At 49.4% G+C, this 23,674-nt stretch overlaps 1 protein-coding gene across 4 annotated transcripts in view; it reads left to right on the top strand.

Moving 5' to 3' along the window:
• Positions 1-23,674, top strand: part of FIRRM (FIGNL1 interacting regulator of recombination and mitosis) — a 926,412-nt gene that overhangs the window by 495,598 nt on the left and 407,140 nt on the right. The gene's annotated exons all lie outside the window — the stretch shown is intronic.

Below are 23,674 nucleotides of genomic sequence, written 5' to 3'. Positions count from 1 at the left end.
GAATAAATGCAATGTCGATTTCTGCCAGAAGGGTCCTGTGGACTCGGCAATGGACAGGCGATGCCGACTCTAAAAAGCACATGGAGGTTTTACCCTACAAGGGTGAGGAATTGTTTGGGGACGGTCTCTCTGACCTAGTTTTCACAGCTGCTACAGCTGGGAAGTCAAATTATTTGCCATATATTCCCTCACAGCCTAAGAAAGCACCGTATTACCAAATGCAGTCCTTTCGATCACAAAAAGGCAAGAAAGTCAGAGGTGCGTCCTTTCTTGCCAGAGGCAGGGGTAGAGGAAAGAAGCTGCACCATACAGCTAGTTCCCAGGAACAGAAGTCCTCCCCGGCTTCCACTAAATCCACCGCATGACGCTGGGGCTCCACAGGTGGAGCCGGGAGCGGTGGGGGCGCGTCTCCGAAAATTCAGCCACCAGTGGGTTCGCTCACAGGTGGATCCCTGGGCTATACAGATTGTGTCTCAGGGATACAAGCTGGAATTAGAAGTGATGCCCCCTCACCGTTACCTAAAATCAGCCCTGCCTGCTTCCCCCATAGAAAGGGAAGTAGTGTTAGCGGCAATTCACAAATTATATCTCCAGCAGGTGGTGGTAACGGTTCCCCTCCCTCAACAGGGAAGAGGTTACTATTCCACAATGTTTGTGGTTCCGAAACCGGACGGTTCGGTCAGACCCATATTGAATTTAAAATCCCTGAACATTTACCTGAAAAGGTTCAAGTTCAAGATGGAATCGCTCAGAGCGGTCATTGCAAGCCTGGAAGAGGGGGATTTTATGGTGTCTCTGGACATAAAGGATGCTTACCTGCATGTCCCCATTTTTTCACCTCATCAGGAGTACCTCAGATTTGTGGTACAGGACTGTCATTACCAATTCCAGACGTTGCCGTTTGGTCTCTCCACGGCACCGAGAATATTTACCAAGGTAATGGCGAAAATGATGGTGCTCCTCCGAAAGCAAGGTGTCACAGTTATCCCATACTTGGACGATCTCCTCATAAAGGCGAGGTCCAGAGAGCAGTTGCTGATCAGCGTAGCACACTCTCAGGAAGTGTTGCAACAGCACGGCTGGATTCTGAATATTCCAAAGTCGCAGCTGATCCCTACGACTCGTCTGCCCTTCCTGGGCATGATTCTGGACACGGACCAGAAAAAGGTGTTTCTCCCGGCGGAGAAGACTCAGGAGCTCGTGACTCTGGTCAGAGAACTCTTAAAACCAAAACAGGTGTCGGTGCATCACTGCACGTGAGTCCTGGGAAAGATGGTGGCGTCATACGAAGCCATTCCCTTCGGCAGGTTCCATGCGAGTTCCTTTCAGTGGGATCTGTTGGACAAGTGGTCCGGATCGCATCTTCAGATGCATCGGCTGATCACCCTATCCCCCAGGGCCAGGGTGTCTCTTCTGTGGTGGCTGCAGAGTGCTCACCTTCTCGAGGGCCGCAGGTTCTGCATATAGGACTGGGTCCTGGTGACCACGGATGCAAGCCTCCGAGGATGGGGGGCAGTCACTCAGGGAAGAAACTTCCAAGGGCTGTGGTCAAGTCAGGAGGCTTGTCTGCACATCAAGCAAGCACTGTCAGCAGTGTTCATTCCGGGAGTGGACAACTGGGAAGCAGACTTCCTCAGCAGGCACGACCTCCACCCGGGAGAGTGGGGACTTCATCAAGAAGTCTTCACACAGATTACAAATCGATGGGAACTGCCACAAGTGGACACAGAGGACCCATGGCCTCTGCCTCGCAGACCGGATCTGTTGCAACAGGGGCCCTGTCTGTTCCAAGACTTACCGCGGCTGCGTTTGACGGCATGGCGGTTGAACGCCGGATCCTAGCGGAGAAAGGCATTCCGGATGAAGTTATTCCTACGCTGATAAAGGCTAGGAAGGACAGAACGGCAAAACATTATCACCGTATATGGCGAAAATATGTTGCTTGGTGTGAGGCCAGGAAGACCCCTACAGAGGAATTCCAGCTGGGCCGATTCCTGCACTTCCTACAGTCAGGAGTGACTATGGGCTTAAAATTAGGGTCCATAAAGGTCCAGATTTCGGCCCTATCCATTTTCTTTCAAAAGGAACTGGCTTCGCTTCCTGAAGTTCAGACGTTTGTAAAGGGAGTGCTGCATATTCAGCCCCCTTTTGTGCCACCAGTGGCACCTTGGGATCTTAACGTGGTGTTGAGTTTCCTGAAATCTCACTGGTTTGAGCCACTTAACTCCGTGGAGCTAAAGTATCTCACGTGGAAAGTGGTCATGCTATTGTCCTTAGCTTCGGCTAGGCGTGTGTCAGAATTGGCGGCTTTGTCATGTAAAAGCCCCTATCTGGTTTTCCATATGGACAGGGCAGAATTACGGACTCGTCCGCAATTTCTGCCGAAGGTGGTGTCATCTTTTCATTTGAACCAACCTATTGTGGTGCCTGCGGCTCCTCGTGACTTGGAGGACTCCAAGTTGCTTGATGTAGTCAGGGCTTTGAAGATTTATGTAGCCAGGGCGGCTGGAGTCTGGAAAACTGACTCGCTGTTTATCCTGTATGCATCCAATAAGCTAGGTGCTCCTGCTTCAAAGCAGACTATTGCTCGCTGGATCTGTAACACGATTCAGCAGGCTCATTCTGCGGCTGGTTTGCCGCATCTAAAATCAGTAAAAGCCCATTCCACACGGAAGGTGGGCTCTTCTTGGGCGGCTGCCCGAGGGGTCTCGGCATTACAACTTTGCCGAGCAGCTACTTGGTTGGGTTCAAACACCTTTGCAAAGTTCTATAAGTTTGATACCCTGGCTGAGGAGGACCTTGTGTTTGCCCATTCGGTGCTGCAGAGTCATCCGCACTCTCCCGCCCGTTTGGGAGCTTTGGTATAATCCCCATGGTCCTTACGGAGTCCCCAGCATCCACTAGGACGTTAGAGAAAATAAGATTTTACTCACCGGGAAATCTATTTCTCGTAGTCCGTAGTGGATGCTGGGCGCCCGTCCCAAGTGCGGACTTCTTCTGCAATACTTGTATATAGTTATTGCTTAACTAAGGGTTATGTTATGTTTGCATCAGGTTGTCTGATGCTCTGTTATTGTTCATACTGTTAACTGGGTAAGTTATCACAAGTTATACGGTGTGATTGGTGTGGCTGGTATGAGTCTTACCCTGGATTCCAAAATCCTTTCCTTGTAATGTCAGCTCTTCCGGGCACAGTTTCCTTAACTGAGGTCTGGAGGAGGGGCATAGAGGGAGGAGCCAGTGCACACCAGTAATACAAATTATTTCTTAGAGTGCCCAGTCTCCTGCGGAGCCTGTCTATTCCCCATGGTCCTTACGGAGTCCCCAGCATCCACTACGGACTACGAGAAATAGATTTACCGGTGAGTAAAATCTTATTTTTTTGACTGAGCAGTGGAAAACATTACAGGAATGCATATTACTTTTTTTTTTACTTTACTTTCAAAGTTTTTCTTGTTCTTAAATTCTATGGCTGACCAAACAGAGAAGTAGAAAACGCTTTATTGGTGATTCTTCAAATTCTACAATAAGTTTGAGTTTCCTCTGGAAGCATTCGGCTGCCACTGTGTTGTGTTGCAGACAGAAATAACAGCATAGCTAAGATGCTCAATTTTAGTTTTTCCCTTTTCTCTTGCGTCCTAGAGGATGCTGGGGTCCATTTTACTACCATGGGGTATAGACGGTTCCGCAGGAGCCTTATGCACTTTAAGACTTTTTAACAGTGTGAACTGGCTTCTCCCTCTATTCCCCTCCTCCAGACCTCAGTTTAGAAAATGTGCCCGGGAGACTGGATGCACACCAGTGGAGCTCTACAGAGTTCTGCTGGAAAAGACTTTGTTAGGTTTTTTATTTTACAGGAAAGCTGCTGGCAACAGCTTCCCTGCTTCGTGGGACTTGGGGTGGGGGGGGGTTGGGTTAAGGAACCAACTTCTCCATTAGTTCAGTGGCTCTGCTTCCGCTGACAGGACACCATTAGCACCTGAAGGGTACTGAACACAGCCCTTGCCTGGCTGCTGCTGCTCACTCCCACAGCACTGCCGCCACCCCCTAACAGAGCCAGAAGTCAGAAGGCTGGTGAGTATTTTACCGGAGACCTGCAGAGAGGGGCCCTCCGGTCATCATGGCGGCATTAAGGTACCAGCGCTGCACACAAACATGTCTCTCAGCGCGGGGGGCGCGCTCTGAGGGACATGAAAAATTAAATCCTTACTCTCACTGGCGAAAAAGTACACACAAGGGAGCCGCTGGTGTACATACCCCTGCCAGTATAAATATTGTATTACTGAGGCTAACCTGCACCATTACAGGGGGCGGGGCTTCTCCTCAGACTTGCTAGTAACACTTTGGCGCCATTTTCTCCTCACAGAGACGCCGGTGCGCTGATCCTGAATGCTGCTTCTCCTCACACATCGCTGATACAAGTACCAGGGTATTATAGAAGGGGAGGGGAGCGCATAGTTTATTGAAGTCTGTGGGCTTCATATTGGATAAAAAGCGCTGTGGTTGTGTATTTTTTGTATGCAATACATATAGGGCATGTGGTGTGGACTGGCAATTCCCTCTGTGTCTCTCTGACAGACTTTAGGTAGATCTGTCCCCAATATCTCCCCTGTGTGTGAGCAGTGTGACTGTACACGTGTGTACCATGTCTAGAGAAAGTTCTTCCCCAGAGGAACCCAATTTGGAGGCACAAGAGTGTTCTGAGCCTGTGTGGGTGAGACAGCTGCAGAGTAATATGTCTAAGCTAGCAAAGAAATGCTCTGAGTCTGAACAACAGACAAAGCAATGGAGACAGAGACAGTCTGTGGAGGATGTTGTGTTTGCTGATTCCTCCACGTCACCCACTCGGGACCCCTACTGTTCCCAGAAACAGTCTCTGGCCCAAATTATGCAAAGGGACACTGACACAGATTCCGACACTGAAGTAGACACTGGAGATTTGAGGGGGTAGATCCCAAACTGGCTAAGAGCATTCAATGTATGATCTTTGCTATAAAAGAAGTTTTGGAATTTCCTGACACAACACCTCCACCTGAGGAAAAAGATTATATTAAATTAAATAAAAAACAGGTGGTGACTTGTCCTCCGTCTGATGACTTAAATACATTCTTTGAGGTATCCTGGGCTAACCCGGAAAAGAAGTTTGTTATCCCTAGAAGGATGCGGGCAGCGTACCCTTTCCCTGAAGAGGATAGGCATAAGTGGGAGTCACCACCAATGATAGACACCTCAGTCTCTAGATTGTCAAAGAAAATCATTTTACCTGCCCCAGGGTCAGCTTCATTAAAAGAACCTGCTGACCGCAAATTAGAGACAACTTTAAAGTCCATCTATGTTGCTACGGGTACGTTACTCAGGCCCGCAATTGATTCTGCGTGGGTAGGTAACGCAGTGGAAAAGTGGGCAGACAATTTAATTGTTAATATTGATACGGTTGATAAAGATGATATGCTGCAAATTCTATGTCATATCAAAGATTCTGCAGGTTACTTGGTTGAGGCTATGAAGGACGTTGGCTTACTGGCCTCAAGGGCTTCTGCCATGGCGATTTCAGCCCGCAGGGCGCTCTGGATCCGCCAATGGAATGCTGACGCTGAATCCAAAAGAAATATTGAGGCGCTCCCCTACAATGGTGAGGCCCTCTTTGGAGAGAAACTAGATGCCATGATATTAACTACTACATCTGGCAAGTCAGCATTTCTACTGTCGGCAACTGCACAGGCTAAAAAAGTATATCATTTTAATACTATGCAGTCCTTTCGGCCCAACAAGTACAAAAAGGCTAAGAGTATCCCTTTTTTCACAGGAAAAGGGAGAGGAAAAGGTAGAAAATCCACAACACCGTCAGGCTCCCAGGAGCAGAAGTCAGCAACTACTTTTGCAAAAGCCAAAGCATAACGCTGGGGCTCATCTGCGGGAGTGAGATCGGGTGGGGGCACGTCCACTATTTTTCAGCCAGGTCTGGCTTCACTCAGACCTGGATCCTTGGATATTACAGATAGTATCCCAAGGTTACAGGTTGGAATTTCAAGACCGTCCCCTATGCCGATTTTTCAAATCAGCCTTGCTAGTTTCTGCTTAGGACAGCACAAATGTTCTGAACGCAATACACAAATTATGTCAAGACAAAGTAATTTCCTTGGTTCCTGCCGAACAAAGGAACCAAGGCTTTTATTCAAGCCTGTTTGTGGTGCCGAAGCCGGATGGCTCGGTCAGACCGATTTTAAACCTAAAATCTCTGAATCTTTATTTGAAAAGGTTCAAATTCAAGATGGAATCCTTGAAAGCGGTGATTTCCAGCTTGGAAGAAAAGGAATTTCTGGTGTCAGTGGACATCAAGGATGCTTACTTGCATGTCCCCATTTACCCGCCACATCAAGCAGACCTGAGGTTTGCGGTTCAGGATTGCCACTACCAATTCCAGACATTACCGTTCGGGCTCTCCACGGCTCCGAGAATTATTCACCAAGGTGATGGCGGAGATGATGGTTCTCCTTCGCAAACAAAGAGTCAACATAATTCCATATTTGGACGATCTCCTCATAAAAGCGATATCCAGGGACAAGCTACTCCAGAACATAGCATTATCCCTGAAGGAGATTCAACAGCACGGTTGGATCATCAACTTTCCAAAATCCCAGTTGGAACTGACAATGAGATTATCATTTTTGGGAATGATACTGGACACCGAGGTACAGAGAGTATTTCTACCGGTGGAAAAGGCTCAGGAGATCCAGAGCATGGTCTAACAACTTTTGAGACCAAGAACAGTATCATTTCATCAGTGCATTCGCCTGTTGGGGAAAATGGTAGTGACTTACGAGGCGCTACAATATGGCCGATTCCATGCCAGGGTCTTCCAGTGGGACCTACTGGACAAGTGGTCAGGGTCGCATCTCCACACGCATCAAAGGATAATCTTGTCAGCGAAAGCCAGAATTTCGCTCCTGTGGTGGCTACAAATTTCTCACCTCCTGGAGAGACGCAGGTTCGGGATTCAGGCCTGGATCCTGGTGACCACGGATGCAAGTCTCCGAGGATGGGGAGCAGTCACGCAAGGTGAAAGCTTCCAGGGAAGATGGTCAAGTCAAGAAACTCTCCTTCACATAAACATTCTGGAGTTGAGAGCTGTGTACAACAGTCTTCATAAAGCGTCACACCTTCTTCAAGGTCGTCCCATACAGATCCAGTCAGACAATGTAACGGCAGTAGCTTACATAAACCGTCAAGGCGGAACAAAAAGCAGAGCTGCAATGGCAGAGGTGACAAAGATACTCCTCTGGGCAGAAAGAAATGCAACAGCTATGTCGGCAATTTTCATTCCGGGAGTGGACAACTGGGAAGCAGACTTCCTCAGCAGACACGATCTCCATCCAGGAGAATAGGGCCTCCACCCACAAGTCTTTGCGTAGGTGGCAAGTCGTTGTGGCGTTCCTCTAGTGGATATGATAGCATCACGCCTCAACAAGAAGCTTCAGAAATATTGTTCCTGGTCGAGAGACCCACAAGCAATAGCAGTGGATGCACTGGTGACCCAGTGGGTGTTTCAGTTGGTGTATCTATTCCCTCAACTTCCACTTATTCTAAAGGCTCTCAAGATCATCAGAAGAACAAGAGTTCGAGCAATCCTCATTGCTCCAGACTGGCCAAGGAGAGCCTGGTATCCAGATCTTTAGGAGTTATTACCAGAAGATCCTCGGCCTCTTCCTCTTTGCGAGGACCTGCTTCAGCAGGGGCCGTTAGTTTATCATGACTTGCCGTGACTGCGTTTGACGACATGGCTGTTGAGCGCCAGATCCTAGCCCATAAGGGTATTCCCAATGAAGTCATTTCCACACTTATTCTGGCCAGGAAAGGGGTAACGTCCAAACATTACCATCGTATTTGGAGAAAATATGCATCTTGGTGTGAATCCAAGAAGTCTCCTGCGGTGGAGTTTCAATTAGGACGACTTATCCTATTTCTACAGGCGTGTGTGGATGCTGGATTGAGATTAGTATCTATCAAGGTTCAGATTTCGTCCTTGTCCGTTTTCTTTCAGAGACAGTTGACTTCCCTTTCTGAGGTCCAGACGTTCGTGAAGGGGGTTCTGCGCATCAAACCTCCCTTTGTGCCTCCTGCGGCGCCATGGGATCTTAATGTGGTGTTGCAGTTCCTTAAATCGGCCTGGTTTGAGCCTCTGCAAGAGGTGGAGTTAAAGTTTCTCACTTGGAAAGTGGTCATGCTGTTGGCCTTGGCCTCAGGCAGACGAGTGTCTGAGTTGGGAGCTCTATCACATGAGAGTCCTTATTTAATATTTCATGAAGATAGGGCTGAACTGAGAACACGTCCGCACTTCCGAAGGCTGTGTCTTCTTTCCATATCAACCAACCTGTGGTGGTGCCAGTAGCTTCTGACACCTCAGCCGTTTCAAAGTCCTTGGATGTCGTCAGAGCGTTAAGGACTTATGTTGCAAGAACGGCTCGAATAAGGAAAACAGAATCTTTGTTTGTCCTCTATGACCCCAACAAGATTGGGGATCCTGTTTCTAAGCAGACTATCGCGCGTTGGATCAGGGGTACCATTCAGCACGCTCATTCCACAGCAGGATTGCCGTTACCGACTTCGGTAAAAGCCCACTCTACAAGGAAAGTGGGTTCGTCCTGGGCGGCTGCCTGGGGTGTCTCGGCTTTGCAGATCTGCCGAGCTGCTACTTGGTTAGGTGCAAACACGTTTGCTAAGTTTTATAAGTTTGACACCTTGGCTGCTGACGACCTAAAATTTGGTCAGTCAGTTCTGCAGGAACATTAGCACTTTCCCGCCTGTACTGGGAGCTTTGGTACATCCCCATGGTACTAAAATGGACCCCAGCATCCTCTAGGACGTAAGAGAAAATAGGATTTTCTCTAACGTCCTAGTGGATACTGGGGACTCCATAAGGACCATGGGGAATAGACGGGCTCCGCAGGAGACTGGGCACTCTAAAGAAAGATTTAGTACTACCTGGTGTGCACTGACTCCTCCCTCTATGCCCCTCCTCCAGACCTCCGTTAGAATCTGTGCCCGGCCAGAGCTGGGTGCTTTTAGTGGGCTCTCCTGAGCTTGCTAAGAAGAAAGTATTTTAGTTTAGGTTTTTTTTATTTTCAGAGAGCTTCTTCTGGCAACAGACTCTCTGCTACGTGGGACTGAGGGGAGAGAAGCAAACCTACTAACTGCGGCTAGGTTGCGCTTCTTAGGCTACTGGACACCATTAGCTCCAGAGGGATCGAACACAGGTACCTAACCTTGATCGTCCGTTCCCGGAGCCGCGCCGCCGTCCCCCTCGCAGAGCCAGAAGTACAGAAGCATGAAGACATCGAAATCGGCGGCAGAAGACTCATGTCTTCACTTAAGGTAGCCATTGCTCCCGCAGCACACCCGCACACTCCGGTCACTGTAGGGTGCAGGGGGGGGGGGGGCGCCCTGGGCAGCAATTACGGTACCTTTTGGCAAAATAACACATATATCCAGTCAGGCACTGGATATATGTTCGAGCCCCCGCCATTTTTACACATAGAAGCGGGACAGAAGCCCGCCGCTGAGGGGGCGGGGCTTTCTTCCTCAGCACACCAGCGCCATTTTCTCTTCACAGCTCCGCTGGAAAGACGCTCCCCAGGCTCTCCCCTGAAGTATCCAGGTGCAAAAAGGGTAAAAAGAGAGGGGGGCACATAAATTTAGGCGCAAAACGATCACAAACAGCAGCTACTAGGTAATCACTAAGGTACAGTGTAATCCCTGGGTTATATAGCGCTGGGGTGTGTGCTGGCATACTCTCTCTCTGTCTCCCCAAAAGCCTTTGTGGGATCCTGTCCTCAGTCAGAGCATTCCCGCGGTGTGTGTGGTGTGTCGGTACGTCAGTGTCGACATGTTTGATGAGGAAGGATATGTGGAGGCAGAACAAGTGCAGGTGAATGAGGTGTCGCCGCCGATGGTGCCGACACCTGATTGGGTGGATATGTGGAAGGTGTTAAATGATAATGTAAGCTCCTTGCATAACAGGTTGGATAAAGCTGTAGCCTTGGGACAGTCAGGGTCTCAACCCATGCCTGATCCTACAATGCAGAGGCCGTCAGGGTCTCACAAGCGCCCACTATCCCAGATGGTTGACACAGATGCCGACACGGAGTCTGACTCCAGTGTCGATGACGATGATGCAAAGTTGCAGCCTAAAATGACTAAAGCCATCCGCTATATGATTATAGCAATGAAGGATATATTGCACATATCAGAGGAAAACTCTGTCCCTGACAAGAGGGTTTATATGTATGGGGAGAAAAAGCAAGAAGTGACTTTTCCCCCTTCACATGAATTAAATGAATTATGTGTAAAAGCGTGGGATTCCCCTGATAGGAAAGTAGTAATTTCCAAGAGATTACTGATAGCGTATCCTTTCCCGCCAACGGACAGGTTACGCTGGGAATCCTCCCCGAGGGTAGACAAGGCGTTGACACGCTTATCTAAGAGGGTGTCCCTGCCGTCTCAGTATACGGCCGCCCTAAAGGATCCTGCGGATAGAAAGCAGGAAGCTATCCTGAAGTCTGTTTATACACATTCTGGTACTCTACTGAGGCCAGCAATTGCTTCGGCCTGGATGTGTAGTGCTGTAGCAGCTTGGACTGATAATCTCTCGGAGGAGATAGATACCCTGGACAGGGACACTGTTCTACTGACCCTGGGACATATCAAGGACGCTGTCCTATATATGCGCGATGCCCAGAGGGACATTTGCCTGCTGGGCTCTAGAATAAACGCAATGTCCATTTCTGCCAGAAGGGTCTTATGGACTCGGCAATGGACAGGGGATGCCGACTCTAAAAAACACATGGAGGTTTTGCCTTATAAGGGTGAGGAATTATTTGGGGACGGTCTCTCGGACCTAGTTTCCACTGCTACGGCAGGGAAGTCAAATTTCTTGCCATATGTTCCCTCACAGCCGAAGTAAGCACCGTATTACCAAATGCAGTCCTTTCGTTCGCAAAAGAGCAAGAAAGTCAGAGGGGCATCTTTTCTTGCCAGAGGCAGGGGTAGAGGAAAAAAACTGCACCATGCAGCTAGTTCCCAGGAACAAAAGTCCTCCCCGGCTTCCACTAAATCCACCGCATGACGCTGGGGCTCCACAGGCGGAGCCAGGAGCGGTGGGGGCGCGTCTCCGAAATTTCAGCCACCAGTGGGTTCGCTCACAGGTGGATCCTTGGGCTATACAAATTGTGTCTCAGGGATACAAGCTGGAGTTCAAAGTGACGCCCCCTCGCCGTTACCTAAAATCGGCCTTGCCAGCTTCCCCCATGGAAAGGGAGGTAGTGCTGGCGGCAATTCACAAGCTATACCTCCAGCAGGTGGTAGTAAAGGTTCCCCTCCTTCAACAGGGAAGGGGTTACTATTCCACTATGTTTGTGGTACCGAAACCGGACGGTTGGGTGAGACCCATTCTGAATTTAAAATCCCTTAATATTTATCTGAGGAATTTCAAGTTCAAAATGGAATCGCTCAGAGTGGTTATTGCAAGTCTGGAAGAGGGGGATTTCATGGTGTCTCTGGACATCAAGGATGCTTACTTGCATGTCCCCATTTATCCGCCTCATCAAGAGTACCTCAGGTTTGTGGTACAGGACTGTCATTACCAATTCCAGACGCTGCCGTTTGGCCTGTCCACGGCACCGAGAATATTTACCAAGGTGATGGTGGAGATGATGGTGCTCCTTCGGAAGCAAGGAGTTACAATTATCCCATACTTGGACGATCTCCTCATAAAGGCGAGGTCCAGGGAGCAATTACTGATCAGCGTAGCACACTCTCAGGAAGTGTTGCGGCAGCACGGCTGGATTCTGAATATTCCAAAGTCGCAGCTGATCCCTACGAAGCGTCTGCCCTTCCTGGGCATGATTCTGGATACAGGCCAGAAGAAGGTATTTCTCCCGGAGGAGAAGGCTCAGGAGCTCGTGACTCTGGTCAGGGACTTCCTGAAACCAAAACAGGTGTCGGTGCATCACTGCACGCGAGTCCTGGGAAAGATGGTGGCGTCATACGAAGCCATTCCCTTCGGCAGGTTCCATGACAGTATTTTTCAGTGGGATCTGTTGGACAAGTGGTCCGGATCGCATCTTCAGATGCATCGGCTGATCAGCTTGGCCCCCAGGGCCAGGGTGTCTCTTCTGTGTTGGCTGCAGAGGGCTCACCTCCTCGAGGGCCGCAGGTTCGGCATACAGGACTGGGTCCTGGTGACCACGGATGCAAGCCTCCGAGGTTGGGGGGCAGTCACTCAGGGAAGAAACTTCCAAGGGCTGTGGTCAAGTCAGGAGACTTGTCTGCACATAAATATCCTAGAACTAAGGGCCATATACAATGCCCTAAGCCAAGCGGAGCCTCTGCTTCGAGGCCAACCAGTGCTGATTCAGTCAGACAACATCACTGCAGTGGCCCATGTCAACCGACAGGGCGGCACAAGAAGCAGGGTGGAGATGGCAGAAGCCACCAGGATTCTTCGTTGGGCGGAGAATCACGTGCAGGCACTGTCAGCAGTGTTCATTCCGGGGGTCGACAACTGGGAAGCAGACTTCCTCAGCAGACACGACCTCCACCCGGGAGAGTGGGGACTTCATCAAGAAGCCTTCACGCTGATTGCAAATCGATGGGAACTCCCACAGGTGGACATGATGGCGTCACGCCTCAACAAAAAGCTAAACAGGTATTGTGCCAGGTCAAGGGACCCTCAGGCGATAGCTGTGGACACACTAGTAACACCATGGGTGTTCCAGTCGGTCTATGTGTTTCCTCCTCTTCCTCTCATACCCAAGGTGCTGAGAATTTTAAGGAAAAGAGGAGTGAGAACAATATTCATTGTTCCGGATTGGCCAAGAAGGACTTGGTACCCGGAACTGCAAGAAATGCTCACAGAGGACCCATGGCCTCTGCCTCTCAGACAGGACCTGTTACAACAAGGGCCCTGTCTGTTCCAAGACTTACCGCGGCTGCGTTTGACGGCATGGCGGTTGAACGCCGGATCCTAGCAGAAAAGGGCATTCCGGATGAAGTTATTCCTACGCTGATAAAGGCTAGGAAAGACGTGACAGCAAAACATTATCACCGTATATGGCGAAAATATGTTGCTTGGTGTGAGGCCAGGAAGGCCCCTACAGAGGAATTCCAGCTGGGTCGATTCCTGCACTTCCTACAGTCAGGAGTGACTAAGGGCCTAAAATTAGGGTCCATAAAGGTCCAGATTTCGGCCCTATCCATTTTCTTTCAAAAGGAACTGGCTTCACTGCCTGAGGTTCAGACGTTTGTTAAGGGAGTGCTGCATATTCAGCCCCCTTTTGTGCCACCAGTGGCACCTTGGGATCTTAACGTGGTCTTGGGGTTCCTGAAATCCCACTGGTTTGAGCCACTTAAGACCGTGGAGCTAAAGTATCTCACATGGAAAGTGGTCATGCTGTTGACCTTAGCGTCGACTAGGCGTGTGTCAGAATTGGCGGCTTTGTCATGTAAAAGCCCCTATCTGTGTTTTCATATGGACAGGGCAGAATTGCGGACTCGTCCGCAATTTCTACCAAAGGTTGTGTCTTCGTTTCATTTGAACCAACCTATTGTGGTGCCTGCGGCTACTCGTGACTTGGAGGATTCCAAGTTGCTGGACGTGGTCCGGGCTTTGAAGACTTATGTTAACAGAACGGCTGAAGTCAGGAAAACTGACTCGCTGTTTATCCTGTATGCATCCAACAAGCTGGGTGCTCCTGCTTCAAAGCAAACTATTGCGCGCTGGATCTGTAACACGATTCAGCAGGCTCATTCTGCTGCAGGATTGCAGCATCCAAAATCAGTGAAAGCCCACTCCACAAGGAAGGTGGGCTCTTCTTGGGCGGCTGCCCGAGGGGTCTCGGTATTACAGCTTTGCCGAGCTGCTACTTGGTCGGGTTCAAACACTTTTGCAAAATTCTACAAGTTTGATACCCTGGCTGAGGAGGACCTTGTGTTTGCCCATTCGGTGCTGCAGAGTCATCCGCACTCTCCCGCCCGTTTGGAGGCTTTGGTATAATCCCCATGGTCCTTACGGAGTCCCCAGCATCCACTAGGACGTTAGAGAAAATAAGATTTTACTCACCGGTAAATCTTTTTCTCGTAGTCCGTAGTGGATGCTGGGCGCCCGTCCCCAGTGCGGACTTTCTGCAATACGTGTATATAGTTATTGCTTAATAAAGGGTTATGTTATATTGGCATCCTTTGGTTGATGCTATGTTGTTTGTTCATACTGTTAACTGGGTAAGGTTATCACAAGTTATACGGTGTGATTGGTGTGGCTGGTATGAGTCTTATCCTGGATTCCAAAATCCTTTCCTTGTAATGTCAGCTCTTCCGGGCACAGTTTCCTTAACTGAGGTCTGGAGGAGGGGCATAGAGGGAGGAGCCAGTGCACACCAGATATAGTACCTAATCTTTCTTTTAAGAGTGCCCAGTCTCCTGCGGAGCCCGTCTATACCCCATGGTCCTTACGGAGTACCCAGCATCCACTACGGACTACGAGAAATAGAATTACCGGTGAGTAAAATCTTATTATCTCACATAAGCATGTCTAGGGACTCTGTATCTTGTGCTGCAGAGTTTGTATCTTCTCCTGTCGAGTCTATTCCATGTACTCAGGACTGCAATATGTTGTCTCAGCCTTCTGAATCCAAACCCCCATGGGTGGATTCTATTAGGGGAATGATATTCCAGATTTCTCTGACGTCCTAGTGGATGCTGGGAACTCCGTAAGGACCATGGGGAATAGACGGGCTCCGCAGGAGACTGGGCACTCTAAGAAAAGAATTAGGACTACTGGTGTGCACTGGCTCCTCCCTCTATGCCCCTCCTCCAGACCTCAGTTAGAATCTGTGCCCGGCTCGAGCTGGTTGCACACTAGGGGCTCTCCTGAGCTCCTAGTAGAGAAAGTATTTATTAGGTTTTTTATTTTCAGTGAGATCTGCTGGCAACAGACTCACTGCTACGAGGGACTTAGGGGAGAGAAGCGAACCTACCTGCTTGCAGGTAGCTTTGGCTTCTAGGCTACTGGACACCATTATCTCCAGAGGAATCGAACACAGGCCCAGCCTCGGTCGTCCGGTCCCGGAGCCGCGCCGCCGTCCCCCTTGCAGAGCCAGAAGACGGAAGATCCGAGGAGAAAATCGGCGGCTGAAGACTCCGGTCTTCATTAAGGTAGTGCACAGCACTGCAGCTGTGCGCCATTGCTCCCCATGCACACCACATACTCCGGTCACTGATGGGTGCAGGGCGCTGGGGTGGGGGGGGGGGCGCCCTGGGCTGCAATTAGATTACCTTAAAAATGGCTAAAATACACATAATATAGTCTAATACACTATATATGTGTAAAATCCCCTGCCATAATATTAATATAAAGAGCGGGAGAAGCCTGCCGAAAAAGGGGCGGGGCTATCTCCCTCAGCACACTGGCGCCATTTTCTCTTCACAGCTCCACTGGAAGGACGCTCCCCAGGCTCTCCCCTGCTGTTTCCAGGCTCAATAGGGTAAAAAAGAGAGGGGGGGCACTAAATTTAGGCGCAATACTGTGTATTATAGCTGCTATAGGGAAAAATCACTTTGTGTAGTGTAATATCCCTGTGTTATATAGCGCTGTGGTGTGTGCTGGCATACTCTCTCTCTGTCTCCCCAAAGGACTTAGTGGGGTCCTGTCCTCAGTCAGAGCATTCCCTGTGTGTGTGCGGTGTGTCGGTACGGCTGTGTCGACATGTTTGATGAGGAGGCTTATTTGGAGGCGGAGCAGATGCCGATAAATGTGATGTCACCCCCTGCGGGGTCGACACCAGAGTGGATGGATATGTGGAAGGTATTAACCGACAGTGTCAACTCCTTACATAAAAGGCTGGATGACGTAACAGCCGTGGGACAGCCGGCTTCTCAGCCAGTGCCTGCCCAGGCGTCTCAAAAGCCATCAGGGGCTCAAAAACGCCCGCTACCTCAGATGGCAGACACAGATGTCGACATGGAGTCTGACTCCAGTGTTGACGAGGATGAGACATATACACAATCCACAAGGGGCATCCGTTGCATGATTACGGCAATAAAAAATGTGGTGCACATTTCTGACATTAACCCAGGTACCACTAAAAAGGGTATTATGTTTGGGGAGAAAAAGCAACCAGTGGTTTTTCCCCCCATCAGATGAGTTGAATGAAGTGTGTGAAGAAGCGTGGGCTTCCCCCGATAAGAAACTAGTGATTTCTAAAAAGTTACTGATGGCGTACCCCTTCCCGCCAGAGGACAGGTTACGCTGGGAGACTTCCCAGAGGGTGGATAAAGCGCTCACACGCTTGTCAAAAAAGGTGGCACTGCCGTCTCAGGATACGGCCGCCTTAAAGGAGCCTGCGGATAGAAAGCAGGAGGCTATCCTGAAGTCTGTATATACACACTCAGGTACTATACTGAGACCTGCTATTGCTTCAGCATGGATGTGCAGTGCTGCAGCAGCGTGGTCTGATTCCCTGTCTGATAACATTGATTCCCTTGACAGGGACGCTATATTGCTAACCATAGAGTATATTAAAGACGTAATCTTATCTATGAGAGATGCACAGAGGGATATTTGCCGGCTGGCATCTAGAATAAATGCAATGTCCATCTCTGCCAGGAGAGTATTATGGACTCGGCAGTGGACAGGTGATGCGGATTCTAAAAGGCACATGGAGGTTTTGCCTTACAAGGGTGAGGAATTGTTTGGGGATGGTCTCTCGGACCTCGTTTCCACAGCAACAGCTGGGAAGTCGACATTTTTACCTCAGGTTCCCTCACAGCCTAAGAAAGCACCGTATTATCAGGTACAGTCCTTTCGGCCCCAGAAAGGCAAGCGGGTTAGAGGCGCGTCCTTTCTGCCCAGAGGCAGGGGTAGAGGGAAAAAGCTGCACCATACAGCCAGTTCCCAAGAACAAAAATCCTCCCCTGCTTCCACTAAATCCTCCGCATGACGCTGGGGCTCCACTGGTGGAGCCAGGTGCGGTGGGGGCCCGTCTCCGGAACTTCAGCGACCGGTGGGTTCGCTCACAGGTGGATCCCTGGATTCTACAAGTGGTATCTCAGGGATACAAGCTGGAATTCGAGACGTCTCCCCCTCGCCGTTACCTCAAATCGGCCTTGCCAGCCACTCCCCAGGACAGGGAGGTAGTACTGGCGGCAATTCACAAGCTGTACCTCCAGCAGGTGATAATAAAAGTTCCCCTCCTTCAACAGGGAAGGGGTTACTATTCCACAATGTTTGTGGTACCGAAACCAGACGGTTCGGTGAGACCCATTCTAAATTTGAAATCCTTGAACACTTATATAAGGAAGTTCAAGTTCAAAATGGAATCGCTCAGGGCGGTTATTGCAAGCCTGGAAGATGGGGATTACATGGTATCACTGGACATCAAGGATGCTTACCTGCATGTCCCCATTTACCCACCTCACCAGGTGTACCTCCGTTTTGTGGTACAAGACTGCCATTACCAATTCCAGACGTTGCCGTTTGGTCTGTCCACGGCACCGAGGGTATTTACCAAAGTAATGGCCAAAATGATGATACTCCTTCGAAAGAAGGGAGTTGTAATTATCCCATACTTGGACGATCTCCTTATAAAGGCGAGGTCCAGGGAGCAGTTGTTGGTCGGAGTAGCACTATCTCAGGAAGTGCTACAACAGCACGGCTGGATTCTGAATATTCCGAAGTCGCAGCTGGTTCCTACGACGTGTCTGCTGTTCCTGGGTATGATTCTGGACACAGAACAGAAAAAGGTGTTTCTCCCGGAGGAGAAAGCCAAGGAGTTGTCATCTCTGGTCAGAAACCAACTAAAACCAAAACAGGTGTCGGTGCATCACTGCACGCGAGTCCTGGGAAAGATGGTAGCTTCTTACGAGGCAATTCCATTCAGCAGATTCCATGCAAGGATTTTTCAGTGGGATCTGTTAGACAAGTGATCCGGATCGCATCTTCAGATGCATCGGCTGATCACCCTGTCCCCGAGGGCCAGGGTGTCTCTGCTGTGGTGGCTGCAGAGTGCTCATCTTCTCGAGGGCCGCAGATTCGGCATACAGGACTGGGTCCTGGTGACCACGGATGCCGGCCTCCGAGGTTGGGGGGCAGTCACTCAGGGAAGAAACTTCCAAGGACAATGGTCGAGTCAGGAGGCTTCCCTACACATAAATATTCTGGAACTAAGGGCCATTTACAATGCCCTAAGTCAGGCAAGACCCCTGCTTCAAAACCAGCCGGTGCTGATTCAGTCAGACAACATCACGGCGGTCGCCCATGTAAACCGACAGGGCGGCACAAGAAGCAGGATGGCGATGGCAGAAGCCACAAGGATTCTCCGATGGGCGGAAGATCACGTGATAGCACTGTCAGCAGTGTTTATTCCGGGAGTCGACAACTGGGAAGCAGACTTCCTCAGCAGGCACGACCTCCATCCGGGAGAGTGGGGACTTCATCCAGAAGTCTTCCAACTGATTGTAAACCGTTGGGAAAGGCCACAGGTGGACATGATGGCGTCCCGCCTAAACAAAAAGCTAAAAAGATATTGCGCCAGGTCAAGGGACCCTCAGTCGGTAGCTGTGGACGCTCTAGTGACACCGTGGGTGTACCAGTCGGTTTATGTGTTCCCTCCTCTTCCTCTCATACCAAAGGTGCTGAGGATAATAAGAAAGAGATGAGTAAGACCCATCTATCTTTCAGTCTATCTTCTATCTCTATTTCACCTTTAATTAGTTATTAATACAGAGTCAGATTGTTCAAAGTTCATCAATAATTTTATTGGCCTTGTGATTGTTTTGTCATACAATTTAATGCGATATAAGCTTGTTAATTTTTCTGACATGTAAAGTTACGATTTCACTTGTTTATTATAAAAGCCTAATAAATATATCTTTAAAAAAAGAAAAAAGAAAGAGATGAGTAAGAACTATACTCATCGTTCTGGATTGGCCAAGACGGACTTGGTACCCGGAACTGCAAGAAATGATCTCAGAGGACCCTTGGCCTCTGCCTCTCAGACAGGACCTGCTACAGCAGGGGCCCTGTCTGTTCCAAGACTTAACGCGGCTGCGTTTGACGGCATGGCAGTTGAACGCCTGATCCTGATGGAAAAGGGCATTCCGGTTGAAGTCATTCCTACGCTGATAAAAGCTAGGAAAGATGTGACAGCAAAGCATTATCACCGCATATGGCGAAAATATGTTGCTTGGTGTGAGGCTATGAAGGCCCCCACAGAACAATTTCAGCTGGGTCGTTTTCTGCACTTCCTACAGTCAGGACTGACTATGGGCCTAAAATTGGGTTCCATTAAAGTCGGCCCTGTCTATTTTCTTTCATAAAGAACTGGCTTCACTGCCGGAAGTTCAGACGTTTGTTAAGGGAGTGCTGCACATTCAGCCCCCTTTTGTGCCCCCGGTGGCACCTTGGGATCTCAACGTTGTGTTGGATTTCCTAAAATCACATTGGTTTGAGCCACTTCAGACCGTGGAATTAAAATATCTCACGTGGAAAGTGGTCATGCTTTTGGCCTTGGCTTCGGCTAGGCGGGTGTCAGAATTGGCGGCTTTGTCCTGTAAAAACCCCTATCTGATATTCCATATGGACAGAGCAGAATTGAGGACGCGTCCCCAATTCCTCCCAAAGGTGGTATCAGCGTTTCATTTGAACCAACCTATTGTGGTGCCTGCGGCTACTGGGGACTTGGAGGCCTCCAAGTTGCTGGATGTAGTCCGGGCCCTGAAAATCTATGTTTCCAGGACGGCTATAGTCAGAAAGACTGACTCGCTGTTTATCCTGCATGCACCCAACAAGCTAGGTGCTCCTGCTTCTAAGCAGACTATTGCTCGCTGGATCTGCTCCACGATTCAACTTGCACATTCTGCAGCTGGACTGCCGCATCCTAAATCAGTCAAAGCCCATTCCACGAGGAAGGTGGGCTCTTCTTGGGCGGCTGCCCGAGGGGTCTCGGCTTTACAACTTTGCCGAGCTGGTACCTGGTCGGGATCAAACGCGTTTGCAAAATTCTACAAGTTTGATACCCTGGCTGAGGAGGACCTTGAGTTTGCTCATTCGGTGCTGCAGAGTCATCCGCACTCTCCCGCCCGTTTGGGAGCTTTGGTATAATCCCCATGGTCCTTACGGAGTTCCCAGCATCCACTAGGACGTCAGAGAAAATAAGAATTTACTCACTGGTAATTCTATTTCTCGTAGTCCGTAGTGGATGCTGGGCGCCCATCCCAAGTGCGGATTGTCTGCAATACTTGTATATAGTTATTGCCTAACTAAAGGGTTATTGTTCTGAGCCATCTGTTAGTGAGGCTCAGTTGTTCTTCATACTGTTAACTGGGTATAGTTATCACGAGTTGTACGGTGTGGCTGGTATGAGTCTTACCCGGGATTCCAAATCCTTTCCTTATTGTGTCAGCTCTTCCGGGCACAGTTTCCCTAACTGAGGTCTGGAGGAGGGGCATAGAGGGAGGAGCCAGTGCACACCAGTAGTCCTAATTCTTTTCTTAGAGTGCCCAGTCTCCTGCTGAGCCCGTCTATTCCCCATGGTCCTTACGGAGTTCCCAGCATCCACTACGGACTACGAGAAATAGCATTACCGGTGAGTAAATTCTTATTTTCATCTCGGATTGCTCAAAATGAGACTGACACAGGTTTTGAGAGAGTCTGTTGAGTTTTTGTCATATTCAGCTCACACTGCCTCCTCATCAAAAACCCCTATTACATACCCAAAGAAGCGTGCTCTTGCCCAGATAATGCAAGCTGACACTGATACCGACTGATACAGGGGACGGTGATGGGGATATGCAAGGGGGAGAAGCATCCCTTGCTGGGGGGGTGCTACTCATGACATTTTATTAGCGACATTTTACACGTTACTGATAAGGTACCTGAGCAGGTAGAGGAGGCTTACTTTACAGACAATAAGAAAACCTCCCTTACCTTCCCTGCGTCTAAGGAATTAAACGCATTGTTTGAAAAATCCTGGTTAAACCCGGGGGAAAAAGTTCCAGAATCCAAAAAGGGTTCTCATTGTTTTTTCTTTCCCTGAGGAGGACAGGAAATATATCCATAGGATACGTCTGTCGCCGAAAGCCAGAATTTTGCTCCTCTGGTGGCTACAAACTTCACCTACTAGAGGGCTGCAGGTTCGGGATTCAGAATTGGATCCTTCTAACCACAGATGCAAGTCTCAGAGGTTGGGGAGCAGTCACCCAGGGGGAAAACTTCCAAGGAAGGTGGTTAAGTCTGGAATCCATCCTTCCGATAAACATTCTGGAACTAAGGGCCATATACAACGGTCTTCTACAACCGGCACATCTTCTAAAAGATCAATTCATTCAAGTTCAGTCGGACAATGTAATGACGGTGGCCTACATAAACCAGAGCAGAGCTGCAATGTCAGAGGTAACAAGAATCCTCCTCTGGGCAGAAAAACACGCAGTGGCGCTGTCTGCAATCTTCATTCCGGGAGTGGACAACTGGGAAGCGGACTTCTTCAGCAGACACTATCTCCATCCAGGAGAGTGGGGCCTCCACCTGGAGGTGTTCGCGGAGGTGACAGATCTTTGGGGCATACCTCAGATAGACATGATGGCCTCCCGCCTCAACAAGAAACTTCGGAGGTACTGTTTCAGGTCGAGAGACCCACAGGCAGTGGTGGTGGATACCCTGGTGACTCTCTGGGTGTTCAAGTCCGTGTATGTGTTCCCTCCTCTTCCACTCATACCAAGGATTCTCAAACTAATAAAAAGAACAAAGGTTCAAGCAATCCTCATTGCTGTGGAATGGCCAAAAAGGGCTTGGTACACGGATCTTCTGGAGTTACTGCTGGAAGATCCGAGCCCTCTTCCTCTTCGCGAGGACCTTCTGCAACAGGAGCCGTTCGCCTATCAAGACTTACTACGGCTACGTTTGATGGCATGGAGGTTGAACGCCAGATCTTAGCTGGGAAGGGTATTCCGAAAATGGTTATTCCTACCCTGATACAGGCTAGGAAAGGAGTAACGTCTAAACACTACCATTGCATTTGGAAAAAGTACATGTCTTGGTGTGAATCCAAGAAGTTTCCTACAGTGGAATTTCAACTAGGTCGTTTTCTCTTCTTTCTGCAAGCAGTTGTGGATGATGGGCCTGCTTTTGGGTTAAATAAAAGTCGGCCTTGTCCATTTTCTTCCAGAAACAATTGGCTGCTCTCCCTGAGGTACAGACTTTCTTGAAGGGGGTTCTGCACATCCAGCCTCCCTTTGTGCCTCCTACGGCACCTTGGGATCTTAATGTGGTGCTGCAGCTCCTGCAGTCGGATTGGTTCGAGCCTTTACAGGAGGTTGATGTCAAGTTTCTTACTTGGAAAGCGGTCACACTATTGGTATTAGAATCTGCTAGACGTGTGTCAGAACTGGGGGCTTTGTCCTGCAAGAGTCCCTACTTGATTTTCCATGAAGATAGAGCTGAGCTTAGGACGTGTCAGCAATTTCTTCCGAAGGTTGTGTCGGCTTTTCATAGCAACCAACCTATTGTGCCAGTAGCTACTGACTCCTCATTCACCTTAAAGTCCTTGAATGTTGTGAGGGCTTTGAAGATTTATTTGAAGAGAACTTCTCGTCACAGAAAGTCGGACTCTCTGTTTGTCCTTTATGATCCCAACAAGGTAGGGTGTCCTGCTTTTAAGCAGACAATTTCTCGCTGGATCAGGTTCACTATTCAGCATGCTTGTTCTACGGTAGGATTACAGTGTCCAAGATCTGTTAAGGCCCACTCTACTCATAAAGTGGGTTCTTCCTGGGCGGCTGCCCGGGGTGTCTCTGCTTTACAACTTTGCCGAGCGACTACTTGGTCAGGGTCGAACACATTTGCTGAGTTTTACAGGTTCGATACTTTGGCCTCTGAGGACCTACAGTTTGGTCTATCGGTACTGCAGTCTCCTCTGCGCTCTCCCTTCCGTACTGGGAGCTTTGATACATCCCCATGGTACTAATGTGGACCCCAGCATCCTCTAGGACGTAACAGAAAATAGGATTTTAATTATCTACCGGTAAATCCTTTTCTCGTCCGTAGAGGATGCTGGGTGCCCACCCAGCGCTTCGTTCTCCTGCAATTGTTACTTGGTTCGGTACTACCTTGTTACTTGGTTAAGTACTGCGTTGTTACTTGGTTAAGTACTGTTGTTCAGCTGTTGCTGAATTGTTCAAGCTAGTTATTTAGCTTGGTTTGCCTTGTTATGTGTGAGCTGGTGTGAATCTCACCACTATCTGTGTATTTCTGTCAGGAATCGGCGTTCAGCAGCATCTCACTTACCAGCGCGCTGGTGTGCAGGCCTCCGGAGGTCTCGGCCCCAGTCACAGCTGCATGAATGCACTGTCCGTGAGCGTCATGATCAGTGTCGCTAAGTGCCCCTGAACCGCATCCAGGGTGTACCCCGCTGTGTGCCGGCGTCTCTACAGCATGGGTGACGCCATGACACCTGCGCTCAGCTGACCTGGACATCCAATCCTGCAATGTGTTTGCACACAGAGCCCAGCAACCAATCACCGCAGAGCAAGGGGTATAAGTTCTGGTCCGTGGCTCAGTCTCATCGCCTCGGACAACGAGTCACATTCAGTGAACAAGTTCTCCTGGTTCCTGTGTTCCTGTCTCCGG

This window comes from Pseudophryne corroboree, chromosome 9 (assembly GCF_028390025.1).
Source record: "Pseudophryne corroboree isolate aPseCor3 chromosome 9, aPseCor3.hap2, whole genome shotgun sequence".
Classification (NCBI taxonomy): domain Eukaryota; kingdom Metazoa; phylum Chordata; class Amphibia; order Anura; family Myobatrachidae; genus Pseudophryne; species Pseudophryne corroboree.
Note: the sequence above shows the minus strand (reverse complement) of the source record. Positions and strands in the feature narration are given on the sequence as shown.